This window comes from Peromyscus maniculatus, chromosome 2 (assembly GCF_049852395.1).
Source record: "Peromyscus maniculatus bairdii isolate BWxNUB_F1_BW_parent chromosome 2, HU_Pman_BW_mat_3.1, whole genome shotgun sequence".
NCBI lineage: Eukaryota > Metazoa > Chordata > Mammalia > Rodentia > Cricetidae > Peromyscus > Peromyscus maniculatus.
In genome coordinates, this window is record NC_134853.1 from 115,292,217 (window position 1) to 115,306,045 (window position 13,829).

Here is a 13,829-nt window from a genome sequence, read left to right on the forward strand (position 1 = left end):
CTCTCTAGGTACCTGCACTCATGAACACATACTCCCACACAAATACGTACAAGTACATATAATTTAAGAAATAAATCTCAAAAATATCAACATTTTAATCATTCTAAATAAGAAGTATGATAAGAAAATGGCCTTTACTGAAATTATTTATTTTTATGGCATCACTCAGAAGAAACCTACAATGCTAATATTCTAGGTAACTACAGTTATACTCCTTGTATTTTTCTTCAGATAAGGATTCTGACCTCATTTTTTGTGATGTTTTCCAGCCTCTCTTAGTTCTCCATTTTGATCAAAATCTTTCTCTACCAAGCATGGATAATCAACTGATAGTTCTCAAGAGTTAAGAACTGAATGATCCTTGACCAGGCAGTGGTAGCGCATACCTTTAATCCCAGCACTCAGGAGGCAGAGGCAGGTGGATCTTTGTGAATTCCAGGACAGCCAGGGCTACACAGAGAAATCCTATCTCAAACAAACAAACAAACCCTAAAGATCCCATGATGCTAGAAAGATTCATTCCTACATAGTTGTCTCACAAAGCTGTAATTAGGAGTTTTGAACTAAATTTTATCGAGCAACACAGGTCTCCTGAGTGAGGACTTTGGTCATGTAATACAGAAAAAAAAAATCATTGAATCATGTCCAGTTGTTGGGACAGCCATAATTCTAGTAGGTTTATATGTGGTTCCAAGACATCAAGAGAGAAAATAATAATTTATAAAGGACGGCAAGCATACAAATTAGAAAATGCTGAGATCTAGATCTGAAAAGGGATCCAGTTCCTAGGATAACCAGCTACCAGTTTCAGAAAGCCTAAATTCAAGCCATCTGGGAAGTTGGTATGGCATTTTGTCAATTCAGTAAGCTCAAATACCTTAGTAGTGTCACACTTAACCTAAGAAACATTTAACCACACACAGCATGAAAAATGAAAAGAGTCTTTGTGACTGTAGCACAGTCTGCTTTGGGCAAGTAAGCTTGAGGACCTGAGTTCATATCCTCAAAACACAATGTCAACAGCCAAGGCCCATGGTGCGGGCCTATAAGCCTATCCTGAGGAGAAAAATGGTAGGATCTCTGGGAGTTGCTGTCCTCTTAGTATGGCTGAATCGGTGAGTTCCAGGTTCAATGACTTCCTTGTCTAAAACAAACAAACAAACAAACAAACAAAAACTACACAGAATGAAGAATCACAGGATTTCCTTGGAACCAAATAGTTCTGGCAAAAGAAGTGATTCTATTAATGATTGAAAAGATATTTCTACTCGTGCTCCATTTCCAATGGGGATGTTCTTACCCACAATCCCAGCATTTTGCTGGTACTTGCCCAGTGTCCGGATATGTACCAGTGTGTCACATCCCTGGCAATGTCTAGGCCTGTTACCCTGTCAATGCAAAGCATAGCTCTTATCTAAAAGAAAACAAGAGGCTGCTTATGATGAGGCAAATGTGAGTGAGCACTGCACAGGAACAAGGATTCAGACTGCTCCAAATAACATGTTTCAATATGGGAGCAGTTAAATGAACACATATTGTCACAGAACAAAACAAATTCAAAAGTCCAGATTTTTCAAATGTTTAGGTGGAAACTTACCAGGTTATAGTGAAGTGTGGGAAATCCTGTTACAGGTTTTAGATAACAAGGTAATGCATTTCAACCTGATATTTGAAAGGTTGTTAGGTCAGACTCGAAAGTGGGCAATGAAATGGTACTATTAAAGGAACTAATGATAACGCAAGATAATTTGACTCTGGACCTGCAATAGTCCAACTCTCCATAATCATAGAGTTCTAATCCTCCATGTAGTCTTTAATATAATTGAGCCATTTTTCTAGAAACTCTTAGTTTTTATTATTGAGAAAGATCTTCCTCTGTATTCATCTAGTGCCCTTATTAGTCTCTTCTTTAGAGACTGATTATGAACACAACTTTGAATAGTATAAAAATAGGAAAAGGTTTAGTTAGGTATCCTAAAAAGAACTATCTACATCTGCAATGAGCCCAGGCATTCATAGAGTGAGGGGTGATGTTTGTTATCTTCCAATACCCAAAGGCCACATAATTTCCCAGCCTGATGCTAAGGTAGCATTTTAGTTTTGCTTTGGGGGAGGGGGTTAGTTTGATTTATTTTTGATACAGGGTCTAATGTAGCCCACGCTGACCTCAGAGTTATTAGGTAGCTAAGAGTGGCCATGATTTCATGATCTTCCAGCTTCCCACTTCCAAAGTACTGTATTGCCAAGATGCAAAGGGTTATGATTGGGGAAAGCAAAAGCAGCAGACACTGCTACTGTTTTGAAATCAGGAACTGATGTTTCAGACAGGCAATGAAATACTGTCAGTTGAACAGGTGGGCAAATATGTAGCCTGTGTCACCTAGTTAAAGCCAGATGCCTGTAACAAGCAAACAAACAAAAAGCCAGAGGGTGAGGATATTGGGTATTGTCTTCGTTAGGATTTCAATTGTGAAGAGACACCATGACCATGGCAACTCTTATAAAGGAAAATATTTAATTGGGGCTGGTTTACAGTTTCAGAGGTTTAGTTCATTATCATCATGGTGGGGGGCATGTTGGCAGACAGGGTGCTGGAGAAAGAGCTAAAAGTTCTACATCTTGATCCACAGGCAACAGGAAGTGAACAGTGTACCACATTGAGTGTAGCTTGAGCAAAGGAGACCTCAAAGCCCACACCTATGATGACACACTTCCTCCAACAAGGAGCCATACCTACTCTAACAAAGCCACACCTCCTAATATTGCCACTCCCTTTGGAGCCATTTTCTTTCAAACCACCACATTCCACTCTCTGAACTCCAAAAAGCTTGTAGCCATATCATAATACAAAAATGCATTCACTCTATCTTCAAAAGTCCCCATAGTCTATAGTAGTCTCAAAACTTATTTGAAAATTTAAAGTTCAAAGTCTCTTTGGGATTCATGCAATCTCTTACCTGTAATCCCCCATTAAAGCAAAATCAAGGCCAGGCAGTAGTAGCACACACCTTTAATCCCAGCACTCAGGAGGCAGATTCAGGTGAATCTCTGTGAGTTTGAGGCCAGCCTGGTCTACAAAGTGAGTTGCAGCCAGGCTCCAAAAACTACACAGAGAAACCATATATCAAAAAACCAAAAATAAGCCGGGCGTTGGTGGCGCACGCCTTTAATCCCAGCACTCGGGAGGCAGAGCCAGGCGGATCTCTGTGAGTTCGAGGCCAGCCTGGGCTACCAAGTGAGCTCCAGGAAAAGGCGCAAAGCTACACAGAGAAACCCCGTCTCGAAAAACCAAAAAAAAAAAAAAACCAAAAATAAAAAATAAAATAAATAGAAATAAATAAGAAAAGCAGATCACATGCTTCCACCAAATAATGGCACACAATATACATTACCCTTTCAAAACATAGGGAAGGGAATATAGTGAGGAAATACTGGGCCAAAGCAAGACTGAAAACTAGCTGGGCAAACTGAACTCTGCATTTCCATGTCTGATATCAAAGTGTTCTTGAGATCTCCAACTCCTTGCAGCTTTGTTGATTAAAACACACTTCCTTTTCTTTGGGCTGTTTACACTCACTGTTAACATCTTTCCTCAGTAGGTATCCCACAGCTCTGGCATCTCCATCATCTTGGGGTCTCCAAGACAATCTAGGCTTCAAATTCACAGCTTCATACAATGGCCCCTCTGAGCCTACATGCAAGGAAACCCCTGCCACACACCTGGCATCAGCTGTTTCCTTAGTCTCAGAGGAAGATTCCATAGCCCCTCTCTTCTATCCTTGACTCTAAAGCCAGAACCACATGGCCTAATCTGCCAAGTTCTTCTGCTTGCTGGGGCTGAAAGATGATCCCCTTGTTCAATTACATCTTCACCAGCTTCTCTTATTTGATGATTTCCTTCACTGCCTATGCTTGGCTGTCCTGAAACTGGATCTGTAGACCAGGCTAGCCTCAAACTCAGGGATGCACCAGCCTCTGCCTTCCCAATGCTGGGATTAAAGGTGTGCACCACCACATTTGGCTCTAAGCTTCAATTCCATTTCACAAGTTGGAAGCTTAGTTCTGTGGGGTCTTGCCCTGAGGTCACCACTCCTTTTATTCTATTACTTAATCTGTTTATCTCCTTGAACACAGGATTTAGCTCCTTTCCACTTCCTGGTTCCCCATTTTCCTCAAATTGTACATTTTGTATTTTTCCTTGCTCAGCTTGCTCTTTTTTAATTATAAATCTTCATTTAGAAGCTGTGTGGTGGTGGTGGTGGTGGTGGTGCACTTCTTTAATTCCAGCACTTAGGAGGCAGAGGATGTTTAAGGACAGCCTGGTCTACAGAGTGAGTAACAGGACAGCCAGGACTGTTACAAACAAAATCCAGTGTCAAAAAACAAAACAAGCAGGGCAGCAGTGGGACATGCCTTTAATCCCAGCACTCAGAAGGCAGAGCAAGGCAGATCTCTGTGAGTTCAAGGCCAGCCTGGTCAACAGAGTGAGATCCAGGACAAGCACCAAAACTACACAGAGAAACCTTGTCTCAAAAAACAAAAAACAAAAACAAAAAAAGGGAGAAAAAAAATCTTCATTAGAGTTAACATTAATAACCACACAACAGAGTCAATACTGGGCTATTTTGAGATTTCCTCTGCTGATGGAATTTATAAAAAAAAAAACTCTTCACTTTAGTTCAGGCAAACTTTTCGGACAAGGGCAAAAAGGAGCCACATTCTTCACCAAAATATCACAAGACTGGTCTTTAGGCAACATACTAAAGTTCTTCTCCTATGAAGCCTCTTAATGCACACCCACCACAGTTCATATGACCCTTGGCACCACTGTCTTCCATGCTTCTATTAGTATGGCCCATTAAGCCTTCCTCTGCTTTACTAACCCAAAGTACCTAAGTCCAAATTCATCTAAACAAAAACATGGTCAGGCCTATCTTAGTCCCAATTGGTACCAACTTCTGCCTTATGGTTTCTATTACTATGAAGAGACCCCATGACAATAGCAACTCTTATAAAGAAAAACATTTAATTGGGGTGGCTAGCTTACATTTTCAGAGATTCAGTCCATTATCATCATGGTGGATGGCCTGCAAACAGACATAATACTGAAGAAGGAGCTGAGAGTTCTACATCTTGATCCACAGGCAACAGGAAGTAAACTGTGTACCACACTGAGCATAGTTTGAGCAAAGGAGACCTCAAAGCCCACACCAACAGTGACACACTTTCTCCAAAAAGGCCACACCTCCTAATAGTGCCACTCCTTTGGGGGCCATTTTCTTTCAAACCACCACAGGTGCATATTACATATGCATGTTCTTTGTAAATATTTTATGTAGCTAGGGTGTAAATAAAAGTGGCATTCTTAGTCTAACCACTAACATTTTGTAAAATGTTCCTAAGACCAAAAGGAACTGCCTCTTGATTTTGAATATAAGATAGCAGTTAATGGCAGAGGGTAAGACAGAAGAATAGAAGATTTTAGACATGAGACATAAAAAAATTTGGCAGACAATATCTACAGGTATCTCTTTATAGGTTATGTAAAAGGAAGGAAGAGAGAAAAATTAGTGATAAGCATCACAAACCATTGTCAGTTATAGGAGGATGGTGACATCCAACATGTCTGAGCTTACCTGGGCATGTGGATGGCTAGGATGATAATATTTAGCTAATCGTGGGGGGGGGTTGTTTTGGTTTTGGTTTTGGTTTTTCGAGACAGGGTTTCTCTGTGTAGCTTTGTGCCATTCCTGGAACTCACTTGGTAGCCCAGGCTGGCCTTGAACTCACAGAGATCCTCCTGGCTCTGCCTCTGGAGTGCTGGGATTAAAGGTGTGTGCCAGCACCGCTCGGCAAAAATCCAAACTTTTTTTTTTTTTTTTGATTTTTCAAGACAGGGTTTCTCTGTGTAGCTTTGTGCCTTTCCTGGATCTCGCTCTGTAGACCAGGCTGGCCTCGAACTCACAAAGATCCGCCTGCCTCTGCCTCCCAAGTGCTGGGATTAAAGGTATACACAACCACCGCCTGGCACGTGGGTTTTTTTTTTTAAAGGACAAACTATGAGCCTTTAAGAAGAAAAGAAGAACACAGGAATGAAAAGAATAAAAGCCATTGTGTTTGGACTGGGATATTGTAGCTGGAGTTTTTCTATGTCCCAGTCTGCCAGTGGTCAGGACAAATCTCTCTCATCCGCCAGTCTTGCAGCCACTTGGACCCAAGTAAACACACAGAGGCTTATATTATTTATGAACTGTATGGCGATTAGCTCAAGCTTATTACTCACTAGCTCTAACACTTAAGTTAACCCATAATTCTTATTTATGTTTAGCCACATGGCTTGGTACCATTTCTCAGTTCTGCCTTCACATATTGCTTCTCATGGCAGTGGCAGGCATGTGGGGCGTTTACCCACCAACCCCACAGCTTCCCAGAGTTTTCTTGAGTGCAATCAGCAGGAAATATTAGATAGAAGGATTTATAGTGGAGAATCTTGCGGAGATAAACAGATAGAAAATAAAGGATAGCCTCGAGAGGGCCTGGAACCTATTCCAACGGGCCCCCGACTATCTCTGGCCCAGGGTTTTTATAGAGACGCCAAGGGGGTGGAGCAAAAGACCTCCTCCCCCAGCACAGCCAAGTGCAGACCATCTCAGACACCTGCACTCAGGCCCGTGGTCCTGATCATCCTCTATTCGGACCTGCTGGGTAAAGCCACGAGGAACCCGAGAATGGGCTCCCACAGGTCCCCCCTTCTTAATATATAAAAAAATAACTATTAATGGCTTACAGCAATCTCCATAGCTATTACACCTCCCAGTATGGGAGCAGAGGATGATATAGATGGCATTTCTCTTTTGAATTAGGTCCAGGGTGACTACAGCAGTCTTAGCTGCCTCAAGCCCTTTCTAAACCAAAAAACTCTTAAGGCGACTACAAACTTAAAGAATCCCTTAGCTTCATCATTATCATTAACAGTTTAACATAAATATTGTCATACATAGTCGCAATTCTCTCAATCTTACAACTCAAAGCAAACTCTTAACAGAACCATTTGAATTAGCATATATGGTACTATATATAGTTAACAATTTTCTCCGTCTTACAACTTTAACTCAGTCATTTGAATTTTCTTGTTAACAGAACATAGGAAAAACTTTGATGTATTCACATCAAACTTAAACATTTCCTCAACTCCACAAAACCAGGGTGCATTAATATCAATAGGTTTCTGTGAACATAATTCAATCTCATAACTCCTCCTTTTCTTTATAATTTTTTAAACAAAATCTCAAACCTAGTTAGAGGAACCCAAACTTAAACAATTCCTACAAACCCATATTGAAAAGCAATATTTTCAATCTAACCATTAACACTTTGAAAACTTTTAGCAAAACATCCAAAAGCAGTTTCTTAATAAAACTCTTTACACACTTTAAAAGTAGTCTCTTAGTATACCCCATTTGCATTTCTTACTAACAAAACATGACATTAATCCACTCAAACAATTTAAATTAAATAGACTAAGGAATATTAACTCTCCCTTTTCTTTATAATTTTAAGCAAAATCTCAAGCTTAGTTAGAAAACCCAAACTTTTCTGTTTAAACAGTTCCATTTGTAACACAAAACCAGTTCCATAAGTAATTCCATTTTTACATAAACAGTTCCACAAAACAATTCATAAATCACCAGTTAATAAAGCATATATGCATACACAAAATTGCATCTTGATTCTAAGTAGAAATACATTTCTTCATTTAAACAGTTCCATTTTTAACCCAATTCCAGCAAACAGTTCCTAGGTCATTACTATAAGTAAACTCAAAATTGTCCCATTGCAATGAAATCTATTCATTTCATTAAGTCCCAAAATTCAAATAAATTCTGGTACGAGCCTTCCAAATATGAAGAAGTCCATAACCAAGATTTTTGTAATTTTATCTCATTTTTAAGTTCAAAAAGTTCAAACAAGAAAAATTCTGGTATCAGGCTTTCACTTCCAAATATGAAGAGACATTTTTTCAACCAAAACTTTTTGCAGTTAATAATTTTAGTTCAAACAAGCGTCTCTGAACTTTTATTCTCAAGCCAAAGACCTTTTTAGTTATAGTAATATTCTAAACCGCACCGTTTTTGCTGTTAGCTCAGGTTTTTCTATGCTGCGTTGATATTCCATGGATCTCAGCTGCGGATGCCTTGTGCTGGTTCTGGCGTCTGCCATTCTTAGCTTCTTAGCGGCTTCTGGACCTTTTGAAACCATTCAGACTGCCTACTTTGCAGTCTACTGGGACACTACCTTCTGTGTCTCAGGTTCTTTCACCATATACATTAAGCATAGACTCACACTTAACATTTACACTTTTTTACAAACTCACATATAACATTTTAACATCTACTTATTTATACTTTAAGGAAACTATAGAACTACTTTAGCAAATATATTTCTTATTAATTCTTATATACTTATATTCATTCCATCTTATTTCTTAGTTAAACTTGCATTTACAACTAGCATCTTACAAGCTTATTACTACATGTCTTAAGACTACCTTAGATACTTCTTACAAGCTTATATTCTTAAAGGAACTCTATAGATCTATTTTACAAACTTATATAGGCTACCATTAGCATATATCTAACTTAGCAAACACCTAAAGATTTCTTAACACATATCTAACAAGACAGAATTTTTACAAACTCACATATCTTATTTTCATCTTTCTACTTCTCTTAATTATTATCACCATCTCTATTAGAAAGATTCTCTTAACTAGACAGGAAGTACGTACATCATTTCTAAAGTTTAGAGTTTATAGTCAGCTTTGATATACAACACTGGGATTTAGTGAGTGTTGTCATTATAGAGTTGTGATACTTGTTGCTAGGGGACTGTAACATTCTCCGGACAAAGCCACACTCCAAAGTTGCCGAGTTTTCTCGGCCTTTTCGAACCGGCAGAGATGCACTGTCAGCGGTAAACGGTTTTTAACTAGAGGCTGTCCCTTCACCCAAATTCATAGTAGTTCCCCTAAGTGCTTCAATTCAGACAAACGTTTCTATTACAGCAGTATTTTTGGTTCGTTCTACCGAAAAACTTCACTTCACACTGAAGGTGAAATTACCGTATTTAGCTGCTGTAAAGCTCTTCGCCAAATACTGCACAGCTATTAGGTGATATAAAGTATTTTTCTAAAGGAGCTAGTAAAGCCAAAAGCGGCACAGCTCCGAACTCTTATTCCTCACTGTTTGCATTAAACCAGTGACAAAAACCTCAAATACTAATCGAGCTACTTTCATTCTGGTTCCTTTACAGGAACATCATTGGAGCTGACTTTTCTTAGTTCCACACTCCTTACCAAATGCTCCGGTAACCACCGAGCTTCATTCTCCTCTTGTGAAAAAAAAAAAAAAAACAAAAAACACACAAACATGTCCTCGACCCCATATTAACACAGGATCTGGACCCTTCCATAATCCCGAACAGGAATCTTTCCATTTCACTTGAGTTTCAGGATTTAGAATTTTCACTTCATTAGCTTTAACTCCTGATGTTATTAGCAGCTGTGATATTTAACATTGATTTCTTATAAGGAACTTTCAAGTAAAGCAACTATTTTGTAAGACAGCTAGATTTTCTGAAGTTTGTTTCCCATCTATAAAGCAGTCATTTTTTTGAATGCCTGTTACCTTGTCTCCTTATTAGATTTGCAAAGGAATTACTCATTGCAGGCAGTTTGTTCAAAAGGCAAAGAACTTTTTTAATTTCAACATAAGTTTCTTCATATCTAAGACAACGTTCAGTGTATAAACTGCTTTCCCTTGTTTTAAGGATTTTAAAGTGGCTTGTTTGCTCTTATACGTAGCTTTTTGTCATCCAACTACCATAAAAACTTTGCACAGCTATTAGGGTAAATAAGGCATTTTACCAACCCCCAAACCGCGAAGCACCTAGTTCTGTATTCTTTCAATTTTTCATTGGAACTGACACCCAAACTCTTAGACGATTTTCCTCCTTATTTTTAAAAGCTGTATTTTAATTTTAGAGCTGACAAAAGTGTTTCAGGGCAATGTCGCCATCTTTAGTGGAAAAACTACCTTTCCCAGAATGCATTTCCCTTATATCAGTCTATAATAATATCAGTCCCATATCAGTCCCTTATATCATTTTCCTTATATCATTGATTTCCCATAGTTCTTTTCGGCTCTGAGAGTCAACTGGTTCTCTTACTAGACTTGCCTGGGAGGTTAGAACAAAGTTTTTTGCTTTTGCAATGGGAGATTTGAACAAGCATTTTACATTTTCAGCTATGGCACATTGGGAGATTTCTGGCCTCTCCTCAGCTGGCTTTAACAGGTGTTTCAACTTCATCAGACACTGGCCCCCGAATCAGAACCACACCTGCCTCGTTAGCTGGCATTGAGGCTGGCATTTCTGATAGCAACTTTGCTTGGGGCTTGTGCTTGCCTTAGGCAGTCAGTGAAAAACAAGATCATTTGCAACAGAGCTTTTCCATAGCTCCTTCAGAGAGATTTTCTCCCACTGACTTTATTCTCATTTTGCTTGTTCCTTCCCCCCCCCCCAGATGCAGAGCCTCAGCTATCTGTCTGCAGCTCTGTACCTCTGCTAGCTGCCTTTGGAAGAAGGGGCTTTTTTCTCCCCCCCAATCTGCCTCAAATTCTAGCAGCTTTTTCAGGTCACATATTTTCTGGGGAGGACTATGTCCCTTCTCTGTTTCTTCAGAGGCTTTCTCCCAGACAGTACCCAGTTTGGTCTCAGTTTACCCCCTCTACCCCAGAAACGGTTTCCGACACTACAGTGGCGGCTTTCCCTGCTACTGAAGGTAGGGGCTTTAATCCATTTCTGTTTTCAGGGTCTGTGTGGTTTGCCTACAGACTGATAATCTAACAAGGGAGGTTTTTGCCATTTCTAAACTCCCATTAGGACAGGTGTTTTGCCTTCACCTGGCCCAGTCCCCCAGTGGGTTGCATTTGCTTGTCTGGTTGCTCAAGGACAGAGCTTATGCCAGAGGCAATCACCCCTTAGGGCTACACTCCCTCATCTCACCTGGAGTCAGTTGAAACAAAGCTTTTCTCAAAGAGATGCTTTCTCTGACAGAAAAGAAAGCTTTGCTAGTTCTGTTCTGCCCTGGCTGGGCTCTTTCCCCAGACAGCGTTCTGACTCCGCAGCACGACTGCTTCAGACACAGTTCAGCTTTACTGTTTTCCCAGAAAGGTCCTTACTCTGATAGGAAAGCTTTTCTCAGATTTCTTTTTGCAGTTGTGGACCTATAAACCTGGGACTTGTAGGAAAGCACACAACTGTGCCGTTTCTACCAGCTTTAGTTTTGTTTGTTCATTAGCAATCTTCCCCTGGGTCCTGCACCTTCCTGCCTCAGCTCTGTGCTCCAGGAAGTTTACAACTGCAGGAACCCTAGTATCCCCAAAATGCACTCCAACTCAGAGAAGCTGGCCAGTCGCCTCTGGGTTTTTGCTCAGAAGCGAAGATACAATGCTAACAGTTTCAGGGAATCTTTGCATAGGACGATTAGGAGCACCTTTTCATTCTGAAATGCTCACTCAGAAACAAAACCCTTGATGCCTCAGCTGGGCATAACTGAAAAGCTTGGTTTTTTGCTTTTCTCAGGTAAAGTTTCCTGCCCTTTTGGGCTCTCTGTAGCTCTTTACTCACACTCTCCCAAGCGATTCCCTCAGGGTACTCTGACCCACTATCTTTTACCAGCTTGAAGAGACAGAGCTTAGAAGAGGTTTTTAAGAACTTGTCCCTGCCTCCTGCATTGCAGGGAGGATTTTTTTTTTTTTTTTTTTTTTTTTTTTTTTTTTTTTTTTTTGGTTTTTCGAGACAGGGTTTCTCTAAAGCTTGAAAGAACTTGGAGAGGTTTTGCTGTCTTAAGAGGGTTGTTGTTTTCTCTTAGAGCTAATCCCAGGTGGTCCCCATACTAATATCTTCAGATGATTCTAATTTTTGTCCTTCTGAGAGAGTTCTGAAAGGCTTTAGTTTTTAAGTTTAAGAGCTTTTGAGAAAGATTAAGGCTTTTAAGAGAGATTTTTTTGCCCCAAAATTTCCAAGAAAAGCTTTATAGTTTAAGAGAAAGATTTTTTTTTCCCCAAGAGAGAAAGACCAACTTTTCCCAAAACTTCCCAGCTTTAAACTTTGACTTTTTACACCCCCATTTTTGCCTCAGGGAGAAATTACTTTCTCCTGCCACTTGGATTTGGCATTTCAGCTATCCCCAAGTCAAAAGCTTCCATAGGAAACTTTTTCTTCCCCATAAGCTCAAAGAAGAGCTTTTTTACTACCCGAAAAGCCCAAAGAAAGATTTTTTTCCCCAGTTTGCGTTTATAGCTCCCAAAGTGAGAAAGTTGAAGAGTTTTTCTGTCTAGTTGCCTTACGTATTTTTTCCTACACAATCTTACACTTCTAAGTTTTCCTAAACTATATTACTATCCTATACCTTATACTTATTTTTCACAGATAGAAATTGAGAAAGGGATAGAAGATAGAAAATTTTGACCCAAGAGAATTTTGCTGCAGCATCGGACATCCTTCCAGTCCGCTTTCCTTTTCTCTCGAGGATAAAACCCCTGCCTCTCAAAAATATATATAAAAAATATATTTTTTCCATAACACTGGCATGCCTTTCCACTGGCAGGGCTGACAGCACTTTCACCAAAAACTCTGTAATAAAACTATTATTTTCCTTTGTCTTTAGTCCCTATTACTTTGTCTTTAGTCCCTGTTCATTTGTCTTTAGTCCCCCCTTTTTTTGTTCCTCCTTTTTTCTTTAGTCCCTTTATTTCTCTTTTTTCTTTAGTCCCTGTTCATGGCGCCATTCTGTGGGGTGTTTTCCCACCACACCCACAGTTCCCCAGAGTTTTCTTGAGTGCAATCAGCAGGAAATATTAGATAGAAGGATTTATAGTGGAGAATCTTGCGGAGATAAACAGATAGAAAATAAAGGATAGCCTCGAGAGGGCCTGGAACCTATTCCAATGGGCCCCGACTATCTCTGGCCCAGGGTTTTTATAGAGACGCCAAGGGGGTGGAGCAAAAGACCTCCTCCCCCAGCACAGCCAAGTGCAGACCATCTCAGACACCTGCACTCAGGCCCGTGGTCCTGATCATCCTCTATTCGGACCTGCTGGGTAAGCCACGAGGAACCCGAGAATGGGCTCCCACACAGGCAGCGTCTCCTGATTCAGCCTTCCCCTTCCCAGAATTATTCTCTCTCTCCTTATCCCACCTATACTATACTTCCTGCCTGGGTACTGGCCAATTAGCATTTTTTTTATCAACCAATCAGAGTAACACATTCACAGCATACAGAAAGACATCTCCAGCAGGGTGTAAATCAGAGGTAGGACTCCTACTTAATAAGGCCCTGAGTTTGAACCCAGCATCAACAAAGCTAAAAGTAATTTTTCTCATAAGAAAGACAATAAAATGGAACATAAAACATCAAGATAGTTAATAAGTCCATGGTTAGAGCAAGAGCCAAAAGAACAGGACATCTCTGAGCTAAAAATACCTGAGCACATGATTTTTTTTTTTGTCTCTTTTCCAGGCCCTGAAATCAGAGGTAGAAGTGGAATACATAAGAGTCAGAAATACAAGTACTGCATGATCTCATTCTCAACAAAAGAAGAGAAGGGTGATTATCAGAGGCAAGGATGAGTAGGAAGGTAGGGATGGAGAAAAGTTCGTCAGTGGATACAAAAAACTTATAGCCAGATAGATGCAAAAACTCTGGCATCCAAGAAGAAAAGATTTTTGAACATTTTTACCATAACAAAATGATAAATTTTTGAGGC